The 23,862-nt window shown below is 51.9% G+C and overlaps 1 long non-coding RNA gene across 3 annotated transcripts; it reads left to right on the top strand.

The window, feature by feature from the left end:
* The first annotated feature begins 2,309 nt into the window (after positions 1–2,309).
* LOC103888339 lies at positions 2,310–11,712 on the top strand. 3 transcript variants are annotated; one of them, XR_652813.3, is made up of 6 exons: positions 2,310–2,611; positions 2,779–3,880; positions 4,009–4,079; positions 4,670–4,822; positions 6,425–6,544; positions 11,521–11,712. It is a non-coding gene; the product is annotated as an uncharacterized LOC103888339 (long non-coding RNA). The 3 variants fall into 3 exon arrangements; XR_652812.4 differs by lacking the exon at positions 11,521–11,712 and adding an exon at positions 6,850–7,498; XR_002515381.2 differs by lacking the exon at positions 11,521–11,712 and having other exon boundaries at positions 6,425–7,498.
* Positions 11,713–23,862: the final 12,150 nt, after the last annotated feature.

Genomic DNA, 23,862 nt, shown 5'->3' with positions numbered 1-23,862 from the left:
TGCTGGGATTACAGGTGTGAGCCACCGCACCCGGCCAGCTCACTAACTCTTAAGGAGGAGATGATGCACAGCCTTCAGGCTGGGGCAGGCAAGGAGAGGGGCTGGGAGAGACCGGGCAGCAGCGTGCTCTTGCGAAGCCCCCTTACACCCTTAGCCCCCTCAGTCTTCACAGATCCTGCCTCCCCCAGTCCACCCAGGGAAACGGGACCCCTGGGGCCTGGCATTGTGCACAAAAACATCCAGGGGAATGACCCAGCAGGTTTGATAAAACTATAGGAAGCAACAATGCCCTTTGGTTTCTCCCCAGGTGGGGAACTGTCCCCTCCTCCACACATGCGGTGTCTCACGTCTGCTGATGTTTACTCTGAAAATGAGACTGGAAACAAGGGCTTGGGGGAGGAGTCAGCTTGAGGACCCCAGGGCCAGACTCTCTATGCCTCAGTTTCCTCTTCTAGAAAATAAGAATGATCAAAGCGCCTGCCTCATACAGTGGTCGTGAGGATCGAATGAGGAGAGCTGTGCGGAGAGCCTGGCCTATGGGAAGGTGAAGTTGGCCTTAGCTGTGTCTTCGTCTCTGCTCATTCTGGGGTCCCAGCCTCCTTTGTCTCCCTCTGGACCATGGCAGGAGCCTCCCCACTGGCCCCCTCTGCAGAGTTCTCCCCACCATCATCCCTTCCCTCTTCCAGCAGCCAGAGTCATCTTCCCAACCACATGCCAGACCCTCCACTTCTGCTGAAGGCCCACAAAACATCGTGTCTGTTCCTTCACTCACTCAGCACACATCTGAAGTTCCGCAGTGCCCTAGGCCGGGCATCAGACCCCGAGGATGCAACGGGGAGTGAGACAGACAAGGGTCCTGGCTCTCCAGGAGCGTGTGTCCAGCCTGGTGTGGGAGGAGACAGCAGTGAGGAGACAGAGGGAACCAGAGGGAGGTGTTAAGTGCTGGGCATCGGTCATCTGTTATAATGATGCCACAAACACACACCCCCCAGGTTTCGTGGCTTCAAACAACACTCATTATTCTCACTCTGAAGGCTGTCTTTCGGGTGGGGATCAACAGATGGAGCGACTAGACCGGCCTTAAGCTCCAGGACTGCTTCCTGGGCCTCTCATCCATGGACCACTGGGCCACCTGGGACTTGTTTATCCCGAGGTGGTGGCAGATGGGCAAGAAGTGAATGGGGACCTGCAATGCCCAGCACTGGGGCACTCTCACTTCTGCCCACATTCTGTTGGCCAAAGGAAGCCTCATGGTCAAGTCCAGCATCAGTGTGGTGGGAAAGGACACCCTGCCTCTGGTGGGAGATGGGGCAAAACCATAGGAGGAAAGGGGGATTTTCAGCGGGGCGGGTTGAAGAACTAGGAGCAGGAAAGCAACCCTTACGGGCTCTGCAGGAAACCGAGGGTACTGAGATGAGGACTCACTGAGGCGTCCGTTTCTCAGGGCTGGTCAGGGTTGCCTTCTCCAAGCCGCTGTCACTCAAGCCTAGAACTGAAGGAGGAGGAGAGTTGGCCGTGCAGTCAGGGAAGAACTTTTCCGGCAAGTGCAGAAATGAAGCAGAAATGAATTGCCGTGTCTTTGGAACTGACAGAGGCCCAGACTCCTTGCCCCTATTGCGTCTGCACTTAAGTCCATGCTGAGTGCGCAGTTATGGCCTCTCTGTTCCAGCCATGGCCTCTCTGTCCCAGCTGTGGCCTCTCTGCCCCAGTCATGGCCTCTTTTTCCCAGTTGTGGCCGCTCTGTTCCAGTTGTGGCCTCTCTGTTCCAGCTGTGGCCCCTCTGTTCCAGCTGTGGCCCCTCTGTCCCAGCTGTGGCCTCTCTGCCCAGCCGTGGCTTCTCTGTCCCAATCGTAGCCTCTCTGTCCCAACTGTGGCCTCTTTGTCCCAGCTGTGGCCTCTTTGTCCCAGCTGTGGCCCCTGTGTCCCAGCTGTGGTCTTTCTGCCCCTGCTGTGGCCTCTGTGCCCCTGCCCATGCTGACACGTGGCAGTTCTCCGGCGCCTTGCTCTGTCCTATTACTGGCTTTGGCTATGCTCTATGCTCTGCCTCGAAAGCCCTTCCTCTTTCTTGGGCCAAATCCTACTCATCCTAAGATTTATATTTTTATTCTTATTTTTTTTAGAGACACGGTCTTACTCTCGCCCAGGCTGGAGTTCGGTGACACGATCACTGTTCACTGCAGCCTCAACCTCTTGGGCTCAAGTGATCCTCCTGCCTCAGCCACTGGAGTAGCTGGGGCTACAGGTGTGCACCACCATGCCCAACTAATTAAAAATCTTTTTTTTGTAAAGATGGGGTCCTGCTGTGTTGCCCAAGCTGGTCTCGAACTTCTGGCCTCAAGCAATCCTCCTGCCTCAGCCTCCCACCGTACTGGGATGCTTGGGCCCTGGGCTGAGAAGGAGACAGGGAAGGGGCTGTAGGAGCTGTGTGATCCTAGGTGAGCTGTCTGACCTCTCAGATTTGTTCTTCTCATCAACAGAATGGGGATAATGGAATCCACCTCCTGGGACTGTCACGAGAATTAGACGAGGGATTCTGGAAAGAACATGGCCCACGGTTGAGTTCCGGAGAGGCTGCTTCCTCTCTGGGCGACCTTATTCCACCTCTCTGAACGTGAGTTTCCCAATCTGCAGAACAGGGGGAAGGAAAACTGTCTCCCGGGACTGCTGGGATTAAATGAGATCGTGCCTAGAAAGCCCTTGCAGGAAGAACCCCCCTCCAGGGTCACACACCTCTGTCTTTCCCTCCCCTCTTCCTTTCCCTCTCCCTTCCTGGGACAGACTCCAGGGGAGGAAGCGCTGTCTCTAAGTGGGTGAAGACTTGCCCAGACTCTCCCGCCTGACTCCGCCTGGTTTCCACGTTGCCACCCTCTCGCCACCGAATGGCCACCCTTGGGGTTGGCCCTTTCACCCCCACTGGAGAATCCAACCGGAGCCGCAGTCACTGACCAGGCCCTTCTGAAGACAGGAGGAGCATCGAATGAGAAGATGCAGCCAACAACCCGGTCCCCACGGCAATGCGTTGACACTGGTCCTCTCCACCCGAGGCCTCTTCTGGGGCTCCCCACATCTTCACAAGTGGTTCTACTTTTATGCCCCATTTGTCAATGAGGAAGGATTTAGGAATCCGGATAAAAACCCGGGTCAATCTGACTCCAAAACCAGCACTCTGTCCGCTCACGCTTTTCCATGTCAGAGGACTGTGTGTATTGAGGAGGGGTCTACCCACCCCTCCATCCCCTAAGCCCTCAGGAAATAAACAGAGTCCAACACATAACAAGTGCTGAAGTGGTTGTAGATGAGCAAGGGAATGAATGATGGACAAGCAAGCGAGTGAATGAATGCACTTGTGGAGGTCTCTGCTGTCCTCTCTTTCCCGGAAACTCCCTCTCAGTCTTTCCCCCTCCATGCTCCACCCACCATTGCCCCACCCCTCCTCCCCTCTCTGCAGCCACCTTGGGCCAACAACAGATGGGACCCCTCCATCACCTACAGCCCACTTGCAACCTCAGGATGCTTTGATGGAGTTGCCTTGGCAACTGTAAGTTTCCAATTGAAGCAAAAAGTTCCTACCCGGGTTTTCGATGAAGAATGACAGGGGAGAACCAGCGGAGAAGGTTGCCCAGGCAACGGGAACATTTAAGTCAAACTTTGCGGGTCTCAGTGCGGGGAGATTATCCTCAGCAAGGTGCAGAGATCGGCCCCCTTGCCAGGTGGCTCTGCCAACGCAAGCTGCACGTTCATGGAGACGGGGGAGGCCCCCGGCCTCACCCTAGCTGGCCAGTTGTTTCCGACAATTCTTGATCTGCCATCCCCAGAGTTCTCTGACTCATGACAATCCCCAGACAGGCCTCGAGCTTGGCAGTGTCTCCAGGTTGACCAGGTGACTCGAGAGGGCGCTTTGTGTCCTCATTTATCTCTGTGCTGGACCCAGGGGTTGGCTTCGCTCTCAGTTACTGCCTCATTTTGTCCCTGTCCTTGTGAACACGTCTGTCCTTTGTCCCCCTGCAGAAGCAGACGAGGGCCCTCAGCATATGATGTCAGCGGCTCTGGCGCCCGGCTTTGTCAGCCGCGGTTCCTGAGTGGGTAAAAGGGATGAGCCTCTCTCTCTAGGGAGAAGGAAGGGAGGATGAGAGGCGGGGAAGCCCTGAGGCCCGCGGGTGGTAAGGAGAGCAGCTGGGATCTGACCTGTCCATAGACAAGGCCGCTTCCAGGGAATCCAGGCCCTTTGGGTTCCACAGGGGACTGAGACTCCCTGGGGCAAGATCCCCTTTCAGGTGCCCGATCCTGCAGGGTGATGGGGTGGGAGGGGCTTAGATGCACCTGGGCCCCCACCTGCCCTGTGCTGTCTCAGCCCCTGGCTTCTGCCCTTTTCTTTTCCCTGTCCTGCTCCCCTCATCCGTGTGTAAAAACCAGGCACCCAGAAAACGAGCAGGGCTGAGCCTCAGAGTAGGGTTACACATGGTGCCTGCCTTTACCTACAGGGGGCTTGGGCTTCGCTTGACCTAGGCCTCCAAGACTCTGCCCTCCTCCCTGGCCCTCCAAGAGCCTTCAGCTTCATCCAGCCCCCAGGCCTTTGCACCTGTGGCACCCCCCGCCTGGATCACTCCACCCCTTCCCACCCCCACGCCGGCCTTGACCACACCTCTTTTCCCCACTCTCTTTATTGCAGATGTCACACCCTGGAACTGTGTGGTATTTCTGTTGTCCGACCACAGTACGACGTAGGCTCCACGCCACAGGGACTCTGGCTTCCTGGTCGGCCACTTTGTGCCTGGAGCATGGAGCCGGGCAGGTGCCTGGTGGATGTGTGTTGAATAAACAGGTGGGTGGCCGCCTCACGTTCTTCCATGGTAAAGTGACACTAAGGATCATAGTCACCTCTGGGCTACATAAAACACCACGTGGAAACGCCTGGCAGCGGGCAGGGCAGGGCAGGGCGCTTCGCTTTCTGTACTAGCTGTAAAGTAAGAAAGAAGCGCTGGGCGCTGGAAGCCTGGCTTTTCGTCGACTCTGCGACTCTGGTTGGCTCTGTGTGTGTGTTTGTGTTCAATAATCAACTTGACTCCTCCGCTGGGGTCGTGGTGCCAGTGCATCCAGTTCTTGTGCAAATAGAACATTTTTAAGCTTGTTCTGCCACTTGCGAAATTTGTCCTCGTTCAGCAAATATTTACGTGCTGTAGAGTTCAGCCCTGAGGGAGAGGGACAGGACCCTGTGTGTCCCGTCCGCCTTGCCTGTGGGTCTCACCAGCAGCTTCCTTCATGTCACTCTGGAGCACCTCACCCACTCTGAGAGGAAGGCGCTGCTATCCCCGCTTTGCAGATGAGGAAACTGAGGCTGGGAGGCGTGGAGAGGGCTGCTCAGGGTGAAGCTGAGGGTTGAGATGCTATCGGTGCAGCTCAGGGGCAGGGGGAGGGGGACGGCCTCTTGCTGTCTGGGGAAGGGGCTCTCACTGGCCGCTTCCTGCCTCCTGGCTTCTGCCTCTCTGTTCCCCGAAGACCTCAGCCTGCCTGTCCATCCTGACCTGACATGGGCCTCCCTGCAGACACGCAGCCTCCCTGGGTCCAGGCACAGACACTGGGCCTCACAGAGCCTGGACCTGAGTGCTGTCACCTGTTTAATGTCACAAGTCTGTGTTTCCAGACAGGACAGCAGAGAGACAGAGGGACAGAGATAGACAGAGACAACAGGGGGCTGAGCAAGCACGTCAGAGACAGAGAGGGACAGAGATGGAGACAAAAGACAGAGAAGGAGACACTGACAGAGTGAATCAGAGAGAAACACAGAGACAGAGATAGAGACAGAGAGAGACACAGAGACAGAGAGATAGAAATAGAGACAGAGATAGAGAAAGACAGAGACAGAGGGATAGATAGAGAGAGACAGAGATGGGGTAGAGCACCAGAGACAGACAGAGACAGAGAGGGACAGAGATAGAGAAAAAAGGCAGAGGAGAGAATGACAGAGTGAATCAGAGAGAGACAGAGACAGAGATAGAGACAGAGAGAGAAAGAAAGAGACAGAGGGAGAGTTATAGAGAAACAGAGACAGGGCAGAACATTAGAGACAGAAAGAGACAGGGAGAGAGAGAGAGACAAAAGGCAGACAGAAGGAGAGAATGACAGAGTGAATCAGAGACAGACAGAGACAGAGACAGACAGAGACAGAGAAGGACAAATCAGAGACAGACAGAGAGAGGGACAAATACAGAGATAGAGACAAGAGAGAGAGAAATAGAGAGAAATATATATACACATATATGGAGAGAGAGCGAGCGAGCACGAGGGAGAGGGAGTGGGTCCTGGGAAAGAGGCAGAATCAGAGATGGATGCAGAGACAGACATACTTAGGAAGGGGTGTCTGGAGACTCTGGGGGACAAGTCTCCACCTGGCTGCCACCATTCCCCTCTCCTCTTCCCTCCTCAGCTCTCCCTCCTGTCAGGACAAGCAAAAGCATCAGAGACAGAGACAGAGATAGAGACAAAAGACAGACAGCGATGGAGACACTGACAGAGTGAATGAGAGAGAGACGGCAGCACGCGTGAGGTTGGTGCTGGGAAAGGGGTTTCTCCCCTTCCTTCTGCCTCCCTCCTCCTCTCCCCAACGCCTCTCCCTTCACCACCTTCCTGGCTCCCTCTGCTCCCCTTCCAAGCCTGCACGTTCTCCAAGGCTTCACCTTATCTCCAGGACAGGGTCCTCCTGGAGCTCCTGATGGGTAAATATTTACACCACAAGGGTGTCCTGGGGAATTTCGTCGCCCTCTATTAAACACACACATGTCATTGAAGAAAAGAGCGTCCGCCGAGCACCTCCCTTCTCCCCTCCCCTCTCTTTTCCTTGGGATGGAGCAGGTGGGGACAGCAGGACCTTTCCAGGAGCTCTGATGGCATGGACAAGCCTGGGCATCAAGGTCTTCATCAGCAAGAGGTTCTTATGACAGAGACACGGCACCCCACGATCTGCAGAAGGTGGACACAGTCAGGAGGGCGCCCCCACCGCCTGGCTTTGAGAACAGCCAGCGGAGTCCTGTGAGGGAATCTTGGCTTAGCTTCTTCGCCACTGTGTGATTTTGGACACCTTCCTTGACCTCTCTGAGCCTCTGACCTTCGGCAGGACAATGCTGGCTTGCAGAGTTGTTGTAAGGTTTGGAGATCATGGATACAAAATGTCTCCAACTAGCCTAGCACGTGGTGAACATCTGGCTTCTCGGCCTCTGCATTGAGGACATTTGGGCCGTTGTAGAGTGTTCCCTGTGCATGCAAAATGAAGAGAAGCACTCCTGGCCTCTACCCACTAGCATCCCTCAGTTGTGACCACCAAACATGTCTCCAGACATTGACAAATGTCCCCAGAGACAAAATTGGCCCTGGTTGAGAACTACTAGAATAATCATAGTTTACAATAATAGATTTTTTATAATAATCTATTATTGTCAATAGTAAGAATGATTTTTTTTGAGATGGTCTTGCTCTGCCATCCAGGCTGGAGTGCAGTGGCGCAATCATGGCTCACTGCAGCCTTGACCTCCTGGGTTCAAGTGATCCTCCCACCTCAGCCTCCTGAGTAATTGGGACTACAGGTGTGCACCACCATGCCTGGCTAATTTTTTTTGTGTATATATTTTTTTTTTTGGTAGAGACAGTGTTTTACCGTGTTGCCCAGGCTAGTTTCAAACTCCTGGGCTCAAGTGATCCACCACCTTGGCCTCCCAAAGTTCTGGGACTACAGACATGAGCTACCTGCATACCCAGAAGAATAATTTTTTTAAGTCCTTAATGAAGACAGTCTGAGCCCTGGGATGCTGGCAACTTATTTATGAAGACAAGGCCCTTCCCATATGTGATTAGAAACACAAGGAATGACACTAGGTGTGAATTGAGACTTTTAATCTGCAGAAGACAGAACGTGAGAAGTCATTAATATCTGTCTTCAGAGTGATTGCGCCACCTCAGCAGCAATGAGAACCATGGGGCTTACATTGTCCTTAGCATTCCTCAGCCTTCCCGACAGGGCTGAGAGGTCACGTTGCCATTTGGCTTTTACAGATGAGGAAATTAAGGCTAACAGTTTAAGTGGCTCATCGAAAGGGCTCAGGCCCCAGGTTATTTTGGCAGCTGGTATGGTTTCCTCTGTGTGGGTGTATTAGCTCCTTATCACTGCTTTAACAGTTACACCTAATGGCTTAGACAAAACGAATTTATTATTTTACAATTCTGTAGATGAGAAATCTCACACAGATACAGTTGGGCTAGAATCAAGGTGTCTGCAGGGGTGTGGTGCCTCCGGAGCTCTTGAGGAGAATCCATTTTCTTTATTTTATTTTTATGTTTCTTTCTTTTTTCTTCTTTTGTATTTTGAGACAGAGCCTCACTCTGTCATCCAGGCTGGAACACAGTGGCGCTATCTTGGCACACTGCAACCTCTGCCTCCTGGGTTCAAGCCATTCTCCTGCCTCAGCCTCCTGAGTAACTGGTTTTACAGGCCCGCACCACCAGGCCTGGCTAATTTTTGTATTTTTTGTAGAGACGGGGTTTTATCATGTTCGTCAGGCTGGTCTCGAACTCCTGACCTCAAGTAATGTGTCTGCCTCAGCCTCCCAAAGTGCTGGGATTACAGGCATGAGCCACCGCTCCCGGCTATTTTATTTTTTTTTTGAGACAAGGTCCTACTACATCGCCCAGGCTGGAGTGCAGTGGCATCAACACGGCTCACTGCAGGCTGGACCTCCCAGACTCAAGTGATCCTCTCATCTCAGCCTCTGAAGTAGCTGGACCCACAGGCATGTGCCACCACGCCAGGCTAATTTTTGTACTTTTTGTAGAGATGGGGTCTCACTATGTTGCCCAGGCTGGTCTCAAACTTCTGAGCTCAAACGATCCTCCTGCCTTGGCCTACCAAAGTGCTGGGATTCTAGGCGTGAGCCACCGTGCCCAGCTGAGAATCCATTTTCTTGTCTTTCCAGCTGCCTGCACTCTTTGAGTTGTAAAGAGCGCCTCTTTAAGGCGCTCTAAAAATCCGCCTGCCATCTTCAGAGCCAGCGATGGCCTGTCAAATCCTTCTCACATCACATCACACTGACCTCTCTGCCTCCCTCTTCCACTTTTAAAAGCCCTTGTGGTTCCACTGGGCCCAGGGGAATCCAGGATACCCTCCCTGTTTTAAAGCCAGCTGAGGCCGGGTGCAGTGGCTCAAGCCTGTAATCTAAGCACTTTGAGAGGCTGAGGTGGGTGGATCACGAGGTCAGAGATCAAGACCAGCCTGGCCAACATGGTGAAACCCCGTCTCTACTAGAAATACAAAAAAATTAGCTGGGAGTGGTGGCAGGCACCTGTAGTCCCAGCTACTGGGGAGGCTGAGGCAGGAGAGTAGCGTGAACCCAGGAGGCGGAGCTTGCAGTGAGCCGAGATCGCACCACTGCACTCCAGCCTGGGCCACAGAGCTAGAGTCTGTCTGAAATAAAATAAAATGGAATAAAAATAAAGCCAGCTGATTAGCAACCTGAATTCCCTCTGCAACCTAAATTTCTCTTTGCTGTGTAACCTAATATATCCAAAGGCTCCAGGGACTAGGACATGGACTTCTTGGGGAGCCATTGTTCTCCCCACTACATATGTGATTCAGAGGAGATGAAACGATTGTGGGCCTGCACAACTGGGGAGGCTTCTTAGAGGAGGAGCTGACAGATCAGCCCACTTGGAGAGGAGAGTCTGTGAGGGGCGCAAGGACAGATGGGACTATATAGGTGAGATGGAACCAGATGCTCAAGAAGCCTTTTGTGCCTGGCTAGGAATTTCAGGTTTTATTCTTAGAAGTAATAGGGAGTCATAGCAGGTTCTTGAGCAAAGTTAGGACAGAAACGCAAAGCAAGCTTTTTGTGGAAAAAGCACCTTCACAGATGGGTCCAGGCTGGAGCTAAGTGGAGGGAGCCTGGAGGTAGGAGAGCCATTTAGGTGAGGGGACTGGGATTAGGGAGTGGTGGGGACAGAGGGAGGGGACAAATGGAGGACCTGGAGGCCTCCTGCTGTCATGGGACAAAGCCAGGACATTGTGGTGACTCAGGCTGGAATCGCCATTCTGCTGCTTCCAGGCTGTGGACATGGGGCTTGCTGAGCTTCAGTTTCTGAGCCTCAGTGTCTTTTTGGAAATGGAGGTAGCGAGGAAGAGAACCCCTTCTGGGCACAAGCAGCCACTCTGTTCTTTTTCCTGCCGCATAACAGCACCCCCTGCTCACGTGGGCACTTGGCATGTTCAGGCAGGTTGACGTCTCCACTCTGCTCCTTCCACCCAGCATACCACTGAGTGTGGGTGGGGTGCAGAGATGGGGGTGCAGGTGCCGGCGGGGGCAGGCCACAGAAGATGCTCAGATTATTTTGCAGCATTCCAGGAGCCTGACGGGTGCCTGTCACTGTCGCTGTCTCCAGCCCCCAGGAAGGGAAAGGATCTTCCCCATGCATGGGTCTACTTCACTTTAAGCAAGGATGACTGCCCCGGCTTTCAGGAGTTTAAAAATCCGCGTGAATGAGCCTGGCACAGGGGCCCATTTGCATGCACACTGCAGTTTTCCAAGGACTTCCTTGTTGATTATGTCAGCAGGCCCTCACTGGGTTCCCATTGACTGTCGGCCTCCCAGGGTGCAGAAAATCGGATTCAGTTATACTCAGACTTTTTAGTGAGAGGTCCCCTTGGAGTCTCTCCCAGCCTCATGCAGCCAGAGACGAGTATCCTTCCTCACTCAGTAGAGCCCCCAGAAGAGGAGAGGGAGTCCCAGTGGGGTCACACCACCAGGAAGGGACAGGGCAAAGCCCCATGCCCAGGTCTGCACCACACCTGAGGCTGAGCGCCTCTCCACACTCCACATCACACCATCTGGGACCTCAGGCCGGGTAGGAGACAGGAGTCCCTGAGGGTCAAACATCTGGAGAGAAAGAAGAGATGGGAAGACCAAGAGGCTCCCCAGACAGAGCTCAGGCACCTGAGCACTGGCCACCCTGGGCAGGGAGTGGGTTCCTTCCCCAGGCCACTCATGCTTTTCTAGACTCAGCCTCAGCCTGCAGGCCCTGGGAGAATTTCCTTTCTGAGTCCCACAGCCCATGGGATGCGCCCCCCGGTGGGTGGGGAATACCAGTGCCGGTGCGCTGCTTTGGGTGTCTTCAATGTTCCAGGGGTTTGCACGTTGCTTCTCCAATCAAACCCCCACCCTCTGAGGAGGGATTATTGCGACCCCCAGTTCACAGATGGGGAAACTGAGGTTCAGAGGAAGGTTAAGTGAGGTATTCCATACAAAACTGTGCACAGAGCCACACGCCTCAAACTCCTCTCTCATTTCATCCTCACTGCACCGCCTGCGAGGGAGGAATAATTGATTCCTCATTTTGTGGATGAGCAAAGAGGCTCTGAGAGGTTAAGGAAGGTGCCCAGGCTCCTGCAGCTGGTGGGCCGCAGACCTGGGCAGAGTGCTGTCTGACTGCGGGTCTGAGTTCTGTCCTGCGTTTAGCTTCTTTTTTATCTCTGTGTTCCTGCAGCGGGCTCTGCCTGAGATCTCTGGCCACTGGGCTTTCTGCTCCTGCTCACTCTAAGGGAACTCCAGTGGGCTCTGCCCATCCTGTGTTGCCGGATCGTTCAGCTGCTATTTTCTTCCCGAGATCATGCCACTGCACTCCAGCCCGGGCGACAGAGAGACTCAGTCTCAAAAAATAATAATGAAATAAATATAAAATGAAATAAAATAAAATGAGGTGAGTTGCGCATTTTGGGAGGCTGAGGTGGGTGGATGACCTGAGGTCAAGAGTTCAAGATCAGCCTGGCCAACATGGTGAAACTCCATTTCTACTCTAAATACAAAAATTAGCTGAGTGTGGTGGCGCACACGTGTAATCCTAGCTACTCGGGAGGCCGAGGCACAAGAATCACTTGAACTCGGGAGGCAGAGGTTACAGTGAGCCGAGATTGCACCACTGTACTGCAGCCTGGGTGACAGGGTTGGGCATAGTGGCACGTGCCTGTAGTCCCAGCTACTCGAGAGGCGGAGGCAGGAGAATCCCTTGCACCCTGGAGGCAGAGGCTGCAGTGAGCCGAGATTATGCCACTGCACTGCAGTCTAGGCAACAGAGTATGACTCTGTCTCAGGAAAAAAAAAAAAAAAAAAAAAAAGTCAATGAGCCTGCTGGAGATGGTGGCTCATGCTTGTAATCCCAGCATTGTGGGAGGCTGAGGTGGGAAGGTCACCTGAGGTCAGGAGTTCGAGACTAGCCTGGCCAACATGGTGAAACCCCGTCTCTACTAAAAATACAAAAATTAGCCAGGTGTGGTGGCATGCACCTGTAGTCCCAGCTACTTGGGAGGCTGAGGCAGGAGAATCGCTTGAACTCGGGAGGCGGAGGGTGCAGTAAGCTGAGAATGCACCACTGCACTCTAGCCTGGGCAACAGAGTGAGACTCTGTCTTGAAAAGCAACAACAACAACAAAAATGGAGTGAGACTCTATCTCAAAAAAAAAAACAAAAAAAAAAAACAAAAAAAAATGAGGTTGGTTGCAACTGCGAGTCCTGAGGCTGCAGAAGGTTAGGAAGGAAGGAAGGAAGGGAGGATGGGAAGAAGGAGGAAGGAAAGACAAGAAGACTGATAAACGTCCTTACATGGTGTCTAGCCTTACAGCTGCTTGGGGAAGGAAGGGCATTAGCCTGGACTTTGTATTTTGAACAGCTGAAAAGGAGAAGTTGGCACACAGGGTGGGTGCTCTGAAGACGCTGTTGTCTGAAAGCCCAGGTGGATGCGGTGGCTTAGACAACAGAATTTCTTGTCTCACAATTCTGGAGTGTAGGAGTCTGAGATCAAGGTGTTGGCAAAGTCGGTTTCTTCTGAGGCTTCTGCCTTTGTCTGATAGATGTTAGTCTTGTCCCTGTGTCCTCACCTGGTTGTCCCTCTGTGTGTGTCTGTGTCCTAATCTCTTCTTAGGAGGACACCAGGCTTATGGGATTAGGGCCCACCTTAAGGACTTCATTTTACTCCACCTTCTACTTCTGTATTCCCATTCTTAAAGGCCATAAAGTCCTTATTTTCAGTATTGGGCTTAGGGTTCAACAAATGAAATTTTGCAGGACACAAATTCTCCACACAGCTGAGCCAGTGTCACTCCATTCTCCTTAGGGACCATGAACCTGGGGTTCTTTTTTTCTTTTGAGAGTTCCGGGTTCTGCAGCTGGAGTGCAGTGGCCGGATCTCAGTTTCACGCAAGCCCCTGGTTTTACGCGATCGCCCTGATCTTGATGACGATCTGATGATCCGGATCTGATCCATCTGTTCCTCGAGGAGATTTTATCTTTTGTCGATCGGAATCGATGGATCTGAACGATTATCTTCGCGGGCGCGGCGCGCGCGCGCGCGCGTCTCCCTCCCTCCCTCCCTCCTTTGACAGGTCCCACTCTGTCACCCAGGGTGCCATCACATCTCCCCATCATGGCCTCGGCCTCCCCGGCCCAGGTGATCCTCCCTGACCCTCAGCTCCTCCCATGTAGCTGGGACCACAGGCATGCACCACCTCACACCCAGCTTGACTTCTTATGTGGTTTTGTTGCTCTGTGCCCTTGTCTCAAACTCCCAGGTTCAGATCCACCCCACCACTCCTGCTGGGATTACAGGCAAGAGCCAACCGTGCCTGACCTGAAAATGCTTCTATCAAGGACTTCCTGCCAATCTTGGGAGTGGGTTGAGCTGAATTTCATCCCATTGCTTATTACTATTATTATTATTTTTTGAGACGGAGTCTCGCTGTCTCACCCAGGCTGGAGTGCAGTGGTGAGATCTCGGCTCACTGTAGCTTCTACCTCCTGGATTCAAGTGATTCTCCTGCCTCAGCCTCCCAAGTAGCTGGGACTACAGGCATGTGCCACCACGCTGGGCTAATTTTTGTATTTTTTAGTAGAGATGGGGTTTTGCCATGTTGGCCAGGCTTGTCTCGAACTCCTGACCTCAAGTGATCCTCCCGCCTTGGCCTCCCAAAGCGCTGGGATTAGAAGCATGAGCCACTGTACCCGGCCCCATTTGCTTCTGATTATAAACATTTAAATTTACTCTTTGGATAGATCATACATGCCGATGGAACAAAATTCACAAGGCCCAAGGGTATCCAGAGAAACATCGTCCTCCTTCCCACACTGCCCACTTCGGGCCCTGGCCACTGGCTGCTCTCCCCAGAGACCGTCCATGGGACTAGTTCCTTGGGTCTCTTGTAGAGTTCCTGTCTTACCCACATGTACGTACTTTGAGATCAGAGTCTCCCAACTCTGGCTGCACATGAGAATCTCCCGGGGAGTTTTAAAAAGTCCTGATATCCAGGCCCCACTCCACATCAATGGAACCAGAGTCTGTGGGGGCAGGCCCAGGCACTGGGCCACGCCAAAGCCTCCTGCCAATTTGGCTGTGCCCGAGGTCAGTGAGGAAGAAGGGAGGACAGAGGATGGGCAGTCCTACCCGGGTACCAGACCCTCTCCCACACTCTTGTTTGCTTCTCGTAACATCCCTGCCAGACGGCATGATCGTCACCCCCCATTTCACAGACAAGGAGGATGAGACTCAGGGGCCACACAGCTGCCAGGGTCCCCCAGCCAGGAGTGGGGCACGGAATCTGAGCCCAGGCCAGCTGCTGCTGACGTCTTCCTTCCTCGGGGCCATGCTGGTGGGAGGATAATAATAAAACCGACCCACAAAGATGTTGTGAGACTGAGATGTGCTAATGGGCTTTGAAAGTCAGCCAAGCGGAGCTCTTACCCACACACAGGCTCATTAAAGTCCTGAGAGGGATGCAGGGAGCAGGTGATTGCCCTATTTGCCTCTCCTTTGGTCAAGTCCCCCCGTCTGCCTTCAGCTTCTGTTTTGCCTCCCTCTCCTGCCCTCCTTCACTCCTCCTCCACCCACCACTTTCTCTGCCTTCCCAGCCCTTTGTTCTGGGCTGTCCTGCCCCCACGACCAACCCCTACTCCCAGTTTCTCCTTCCTTCTGTCTTTATCCTCTGTCAGATCTGGTTCTTTAGTTTGCCACTCTGACCCTGCCTGAGGGGCTCAGGGACTGGCCCATGGATGGTAAGGACCAAGGCCTCCCACAGAGGATCTGTAGAGGTGATGCCACAAGTTCCCAGTTCTGAGCAGCAGGTGGAGAGAAGGCAAGTGGTCCCCCTGAGGCCCCAGTCCCAGCCTTTCCAGGCATCATTTACCCCATCCATCCACCCACCATCCATCCATCCATCCATCTGTCTACCCACCCATCCACCTACCATCCATCTATCCACCCACCCACCCATCCATCTACCCACCCATCCACCCACTCATCCATCCATTCATCCATCCATCCACCCACTCATCCACTCACCATCCATCCATCCACCCACGCATCGCATCACCATCCATTCTACCTACTCTATCTACCTACCATTCCACTTCCACCTATCCATCCATCCATCTTACCTACCTAACGCACGTATCCATTCTACTTCCAATTTATCACCTACTTCATTCGCCTATATCCATCTATCTTATTCATCTTATCCGTCTATAATGCACGCATTCAATTTTATCCATCCTATCCATTTGCTCTACCTTAACTATTCTATTCCATTCACCTAGTCTTTCATCCATCACCTACTCATCTTGCACGCATTCCATCTATCCATTTGTCGCATTTTAATTATTTATTCATCTAATGCATTATTCCACGTATCTATTGATTTTATCTTCCATTCTTAATGTATTCATTCGGTCTATTCATTCCATTCATTCATTCATTTCCACGCATCATCGCATTCACCCATTTTACTTATCTATGTATCTATCTATCTTAATTCCCATCCATGCATCCATCCATCCACCCATCCATCCATCCATCCACCTACCCACCCATCTACCCATCCATCCATCCTTCCATTTGCTCATTCAACTATCTATCCACCCACCCATCCACTAGAGTCATCCGCTTATCCATCCATCTACCTATTCATCCACTCATCCATTCATCCATCCATCTACCCATTAATCCATCTATTCATCCACCCATCCATCTATCTACCCAGTCATCCACCCACCATCCATCCATCCATCCACCCACCATCCATCCACATCCATCCACCCACCATCCATCCATCCATCCATCCATCTATCCATCCATTCATCCATCCATCCCTCCATTCACCTGCTCATCCACCCATCCATTCATCCACCCGTTTACCTACTTACCCATCCATCCATCCATTCATTCATCTATCCTCACTTGTGCTGTGTGCCAGGCCCTGGAGACACAGGCAGGAATAAGAGAAACACAGGCCCTCTTCTCATCCATCTGGAAGACAACAATTAAATGATTGCTTTACACAAAATGCTATAGGACAGTGTCCTGCTCTGTGAAGGTAGCCTTTTGTAATATTGCTCTAGGTCAAGAAGAAGACAGACTCTATTTTAGCACACCAAGTTACAAGTGGTAGAACAGCAAGTCTGGCTGTCTTTGGGGAAGTCCACCCTGGGACCAGATCTCGATGCTGGTCTCACCATCTCCCCTTCCCGACCTGCAGGGTCTGTAATCTTCCAGTGCTCTCCTCCCCCAACCCTTTCAACAGCAGAAGAAATAGAGGGACAGACAGAGGACCAAGAAGGGGCGCCAAGAAGAATGCTTGATGGTCATTGCAGAAGGCAAGGCCCAGGGTCTAGCTGTGAGGCCCTGTCCATTGGTTGGGATCAAGTTGACAAGCCAGGAGCAGCTGCCCGCTGTGTGTGGCGGGAAGCTATTGCTGAGGTCTGGAAGTTGAGTGATTATTATTTTGGATTCTGGCTGTAGGGAGACCATATTGTTTTGTATTTTGTTCCTACCCTCACACAGTAATGATGATGCCAGTCAGGACAACACTGGTTAACATTTCTGCGGGGGAGGGTTTGCCCTGTACCAGGTGCAGTTGTGTGCCCTGGATACCTATTACCAATTAGAGGCTTACAGCAACCTGGTGGCATTGCTGCCAGCATCCCTTAAACAGGTGTGGCCCCTGGAGGCACAGGGCAGTGAAGTAACTTTCTAAACTCACTCAGCTGTGGCAAAACCAAGCGAGGTCCTTGTAGCTGGGGTTACACTGGAGGGTCACACTCTTCCACGGACTGCCTCAACTACTCCGCTCTGCAACTCAACTATTAGCAGAATGGTGCCTCAGGTCACAGTGGACCACCAAGGACAGTCACAGGCTCTGAGCACGCTCTTTAGGGAGTGGCATGAGGTAGTGGCAGCCTTCCCTCTGCAGAGGGATAAGAGGATAGTGGCTGAGAGTGGTATCCTGGAGCCAGTCTCCTGGGTTTGAGTCCCTAACTCTGCCTTTTACTAGCTGTGTGACTTTGGGCAAGTGACTTACCCTCTCTGTGTGTCATTTTTCTCATCTATAAAATAAGACCACTCATAGTGCCTCCCTCAAGGTTGATGTGAAGATTAGTGGGATAATGGCGGTCAGGAGCTTGGCCTCGGTCTTATTTCTGTTATCAGCTGGGGGACTGTGGGCAGGTACTCAGCCTCTCTAGACCCCACTTTCCTCTTACCTGGGATGAAAAGAAGCCCAGCTGGGAGCTCACACATGACAAAGGCTCAGTGAGGTGGAGAGACCCAAGCCGATGAGAGGGATGTCTGGTTGCAGGGCAAAGGGACCGGGTTCTAGGAGTATTTGGATGTGTGGCTGGGTTGGATGAGGCAATTGACAGTGCACAGGCTGTCCAGGGCAGCCCACTCACTGGCTGCCTGGGGTGAATGCCAGGGCTTGCAGCTTTCACCGGGGCCATGGCTGGGGCCAGCATCTGTGCATTCTGGGGCCTGGTCTTGCCGCCTCTTCGAACACCAGCTTCAGATGTTCAAATTCCTGTGGTGCGATGTCCTCCCTGCGGTCCTGAGTAGCACTGCAGGGCTGTGACCAGGAGCCCAGGGCTGGTGTTTGGCCTTCTGGGCCTGTGAGCGCCAAGGTGATCAGGGCTCCTCTCGGCCTCATCAGTGTGTTAGGTCTTTCTCCTTTTATTTTTATTTATTTATTTATTTGAAACAAGGTCTTGCTCTGTTGCCCAGGCTAGAGTGCAGTGGGACCATCGTAGCTCACTGCAACCTTGAACTCCTGGGCTCAAGTGATCCCAGGACTACAGGTTCGAGTAGCTGGGACTACAGACATGTGTCACCACATCTGGCTAGTTTTTTTGTTTGTTTTTGAGACAGAGTCTCACTCTGATGTCCAGGCTGGAGTGTAGTGGCATGATCTCGGCTCACTACAACCTCCGCCTCCTGGGTTCAAGTGATTCTTCTGCCTCAGCCTCCCAAGTAGCTGGGATTACAGGCACACACCACCACACCAGGTAAATTTTTGTATTTTTTGTAGAGATGAAGTTTCGCCAAGTTGGCCAGGCTGGTCTCAAACTCCCAACCTCAAGTGATCCACCTACCTCAGCCTCCCAAAGTCATGCCTGGCTAATTAAAAAAAAATCTTTTTATAGGGACAAGTTCTTGCTATGTTTCCCAGGCTGGTCTCAAACTTCTGGGCTCGTGATCCTCCTGTCTCGGCTTCCGAAAGTGCTGGGATTATGGGCATGAGCCATCTGTCTGGCCACTCTTTCTTTTAAAATTACTTACTGAAAAATATTTAAACATTTTTATGGGTACATAGTAGGTGTATATATTTACTGGGTAGATGAGATACTTTCATACAGGCATGAAACATGTAATAATCACATCAGGATAAATGGAGTACCATTACCTCAAGCATTTATCCTTTGTGTTACAAACAACCAATTATACTCTTAGTTATTTTGAAATGTACAATTAAATTATTATTGACTATAATTACCCCATTGTGCTATCAAATACTAGATCTTACTCATTCCTTTTTTTCTGAGCCTGGGTCTTGCTCTGTCACCTAGGATGGAGTACAGTGCAGTGATCATGGCTCACTGCAGCCTTGACCTCCTGGGCTCAAGCAGTCCTCCTACCTCAGATCCCCAAGTAGCTGGGACTATAGGTGTGCGCCACCACGCCTGGCTAATTTTGTTTATTTTTTATAGAGACAGAGTCTCAACTATGTTTCCCAGGCTGGTGTTGAACTCCTGGGTTCACCTGTTCCTCCTGCCTCAGCCTCCCAAAGTGTTACTGTTATAGGTGTGAGCCACCATGCCTGGGCTTATCTAATATTCTTTCTACTATTTTTTTTTTGTACCCATTAACCATCCCCACTTTCCCCTGCCCCCCAACTATCCTTCCCAGCCTCTGATAACCATCATTCTAGTTTCTATCTCCATGAATTCAACTGTTTTAATTTTTAGCTCCCACAAATAAGTGAGAACATGTGAACTTTGTCTTTCTGTGCCTGGCTTGCTTCACTTAACAGAATAATATCCAGTTTCATCCATGTTGTTGCAAATGATCTCATTCCTTTTTTTTTTTTTTTTGAGACAGAGTCTTGCTCTGTCGCCAGGCTGGAGTGCAAGTGGCACGATCTCGGCTCACTGCAACCTCTGACTCCCTGGTTCAAGCGATTCTCCTGCCTCAGCCTCCCAAGTAACTGGGACTACAGGCACGCGCCACCACGCCCAGCTAATTTTTGTATTTTTAGTAGAGATGGGGTTTCACCATGTTGGCCAGGATGGTCTCTATCTCCCGCCCTTGCATTCCACCTGCCTCCTAAAGTGCTGGGATTACAGGCGTGAGCCACTGTGCCCAGTCTTTTGCCCATTTTAAAATTGGGTTATTAGGATTTTTCCTATAGGGTTGTTTGAGTTCCTTATCTATTCTGATTATTAATCCCTTGTCAGATGGATAGATTGGGAATATTTTCTCCCCTTCCGTGGGCTGTCCCATCGCCTTGCTGATTGTTTCCTTTGCTGTGCAGAAACTTTTTAACTTGATGGGATCCCATTTGTCCATTTGTGCTTTCGTTGCCTGTGCTCGCGAGGTATTTTTCAAGAAATCCGCCCAGAACAACGTCCTGGAGAGTTTCCCCCATCTTCTTTTCAAGTCTTATGCTTATGTACTTATTTATATTTATAAATATGACTTTTAGGTTTTTTGGAGGCGTGATTTGCCTCTTTTCAGTGAACAGTTTTACAAGTTTTGACAAAGTCACTCAAACACTGCCTGAGAAATCAAAGAGGCGAAACAGTTCAAATCCCCACCCCGAAATTCTCCTAATCTCAAGCCCCTCCGTCCTGGATGCAAGGCTTAAGAAGTGGACTTTCCTCCCCTGGGAGAAGGAGGACGGGGTCGGGCTCCGTGTCTAGGGGCTGGAGGCAGGGCGGGACTGTGCCATCTACCTGCTCCTTCCTCCTGGCTGAGAGCACTGGGAGGGGGAGCCCGCAGGCTGAGGACAGGCTGTGCTGGGAGCAGGAAGCAAACATCCCAGGCCCTGGAGCAGCTTCTGACCTTTAGAGGCTGCCTTTGTCCTGAACAGCCAACTCTCCAGCTGCTTGCGGGGAACGCTGGGGCCTGTAGTTTTCACAGGAGCCATGGCCTAGGCCAGCATCCATGCAGACATCAGGATGAAACTGCAGAGCCAGGCATGGCCCTGGGGTGCTGGGCAACAATGCGAGGCTCAGGAAACCAGTGTCCTGCCCACACTGGGCCCTGGAACGGGCCCAGTGAACTCCATTTTTTTTTTTTTTTTTTTTTTTTTTTCATGGGAGGAGGCGGGGCGTGTGCAGACACCTCCTCATGCATGAGTGTGCTGATGAGCTCTCCTAGGTTGGTCTGAGACCTCTGTCAGGGGCCTGAACACTGCCAGAGTCATCTTATCTTCAGGAAATATTAGCATGAATTGGTTGCACCTGCAACAAGCATGTGCTGGACTCTGGGGCCAGAACTCCCTGGGTTCAAATCCTGGGCTTACCACTGAGGCTCTGTGGCTTTGGGAAAATTATTTAGTGTGCCTCAGTTTTCTCATATATAAAATGGCTCTAATAAGACTAATACCTCTCTCAAAGAGTCGTAAGGATTAAATGAAAAAATGCACTTAAAACATGTAGAATGTCCCTTGGTAAGTGTTAGCTGCCATTCATGTTATTTTGTTTTGTTTTATTTTGTTTGTGTGTGTGTGTGTGTGTGTGTGTTTTTGAGACAGGGAGTCTCACTTTGTGCATGGGCTGGAGTCTTGATTGGGCGCAATCTCGGCTCACTGCAACCTCTGTCTCCCGGGTTCAGTGATTCTCCTGCCTCAGCCTCCCAGAGTAGCTGGGATTACAGGTGCCTACCACTGCCTTGACTAATTTTTGTATTTCAGTAGAGATGAGGGTTTAGCCATGTGTAGGATGGTCTCGATCTCCTGACCTCGTGATCCACCACCTCATTTCCCAAGTGCTGGGAGCCACTGCGTTCAGCATGTTTTGTTTGTTTTTGAGACAGTCTCGCTTTGTCCCACTTGGGCAAGATTGCAGTGGCTGTGGCTCCTCACAACCTCTGCCTCCCAGATTCAAGTGATTCTCCAGCCTCAGCTCCAGAGTGGCTGGGGGATTACAGGTGCCACGCCACCACACTGGGCTAATTTTTTGTATTTTTTAATGAGATGGGATTTCACCATGTTGGCCAGGCTGGTCTCAAACTCCTAAACTCAGGCGATCCACCCACCTCAGCCTCCCGAAGTTCTGGGATTACAGACGTGAGCCACCGTGTGTGGCCCCCATTAATGTTATTTTTATTGTTATTATTAGTAAGTGGGAAAAAACTCACGTTCTGGTTCCAGCTCTGTCACCAACTGGCTGTATGATGCTGGGCAATTCATGTCCCCTCTCTGAGTCTTATGTTCTATGGATAGCGTTGCTAGAAAATTTCAACAATAGAAATAAGAGTGATGTTTACAGAGTTCTCTGCTCCAGCACGGTGCTCTCTCTTTTATATTTTTGTCTTATTTGATTCTCACGACGGGAAGTCTGTATGGTAAGGTTTCATTACTCACATTTTACAGATAAAGAAACTGAGGTTTAGAGAGAATAAATAACTCCCCAGTGTCACCTATCTACAGCTGGGGGAGATGGAAGTTGAACCCAGATGGGCCTGAATCCCAAGGCTCGAGACAGCACCTGCCTGTGTCCGCTGTTCAGGAAGGTGAAGAGTCAGAGGGGCGGACTCAGGGTGGCTGAGTTGGCTGTGTCATCTCTGCCGGCAGGTGATAGCACCAGAGGACAGAGCAGGGAGGTCAATGTAAAGGCAGAGGGATGGGCGGGGCCTCTGCCAGCCCTTGACCTCCTGGAGAAGTCAGTGAGGCTGACCTGGGGGCCTCCCCTGGGACGTGTCCCTCATCCTTCCTCTACTCCAGGAGCCCAACAAGATACATGCTTATGCCTGAGGGTTGGGTTGTTAGTGGGTTCCCTGCATGCTTTTTGCTAAGCAAGAGAGAGCTGGAGGGCCATGCGCCAGCAGAGAAATAAGTTACTAGTGTCATGTCAGTCCACCCCCCTTTATTTTATTTTATTTTTTTGAGACAGAGTCTTGCCCAGGCTGGAGTGCAGTGGCGCTGATCTGGCTCACCACCACTTCTCCACCTCCTGGGTTCGGCAGTTCTTCCTCCATCCCAGCCTCGGTGGCTGGGACTACAGGCCGCGTGCCACCACGCAGCTAATTTTTTGGGCTTTTGCAGTGGCTTGAGGTTTAGCCCAGCCATCTTGTCAGAGCTGGTCTCTCAAACTCCTGACCTTGTGATCGCCTCCTCGACGCCAAAGTGCTGGGATTACAGGCATGAGCCAATGCGCCCAGCCATCAGTCCCTTCTTAAAAGCACTGCGGAGGCCGGACGCGTTGGCTCAGCCTGTAATCCCAGCACTTTGGGAGGCTGGTGCAGGCAGATCATGGAGGTCAGGGAGTTGAGGACAGTCACAGCTCTTTTATAGTGAAACCCGTCTCAACTAAAATAAAAAAAAAGAAAAGCAGGGTGTGGTGGTGTCACGCCTGTAATCCCAGCTACTGCCCAGGAGGCTGAGGCAGGAGAGTGCGTGAACCGGGAGGCAGAGGTTGCAGTGAGCTGAGATCAAGCCACTGCACTCCAGCCTGGAGCAATGAAGCTGAGACTCAGATCTCAAAAAAAAAGAAAAAGCACTGTAGCAGCTCCTCATGGCCCCAGGATGAAGAGCAGAGGGGGAGGGGCAAGTGGTTTGCAAACCATCTGGACATTGGTGCCTGGGGAGGAGGCAACAGCTCACGACTTGCCCCTTGGCCCTCAGGGGAATGCTGGCTCAGCCACATACGACTGGGTGTCCTTGAGCCAGTGACTTAACCTCTCTGGACCTGTTTCCTTATTTGTCACATGGAAATATGAACAGTGACCTCACGGGGTGGTTGAAGGAGTGAATACCTGCCAACAACCTGGCACATAGTGGGTGTGCCGCCACCTTCGGTTCTCGTTCCACCTAGTAGGGCAGAGGCCTGCAAGCCTCTCCAAAGCTGGGATGAATTGCTGGAGGTGATAGGGATGAAGCAGAACATCAGGCAGCGTGGAAGACCCGGTGGCTTTGAAGAAGTAGGGCTTGGCATTCCCATGCAGCAAATCCCAGGGGACAGGGAAAAATCTGGGAAGTGACGTGTGCTGAGACCTAGGACAACTGCCCCAGACCACAAGGTGAGGTCTCCCAGGCCAGCTGGACGTGTGCAGATGGATCAGCCTCTCCACTCCTCATAAACCACACACAGGACAGAGATGAAGCCAAGGTCCAGACAGGTCAGGTGACTTGTCTAAGCTCACACAGCAGCTGGTCCCAGACCTCCAGATTCATGGCCCAGTTTTGCATTCTCTCTCTCTCCCACTCGTGTGTGTGTGTGTGTGTGTGTGTGTGTGTGTGTTTTGCCTCCTTCTTACCCAAGAGTATCTCCTTAACAGCCTCTCCTTGGAGATGAT

The sequence above is a fragment of the Papio anubis genome, chromosome 16 (genome assembly GCF_008728515.1).
Source record: "Papio anubis isolate 15944 chromosome 16, Panubis1.0, whole genome shotgun sequence".
NCBI classification, from domain to species: Eukaryota; Metazoa; Chordata; class Mammalia; order Primates; family Cercopithecidae; genus Papio; species Papio anubis.
Note: the sequence above shows the minus strand (reverse complement) of the source record. Positions and strands in the feature narration are given on the sequence as shown.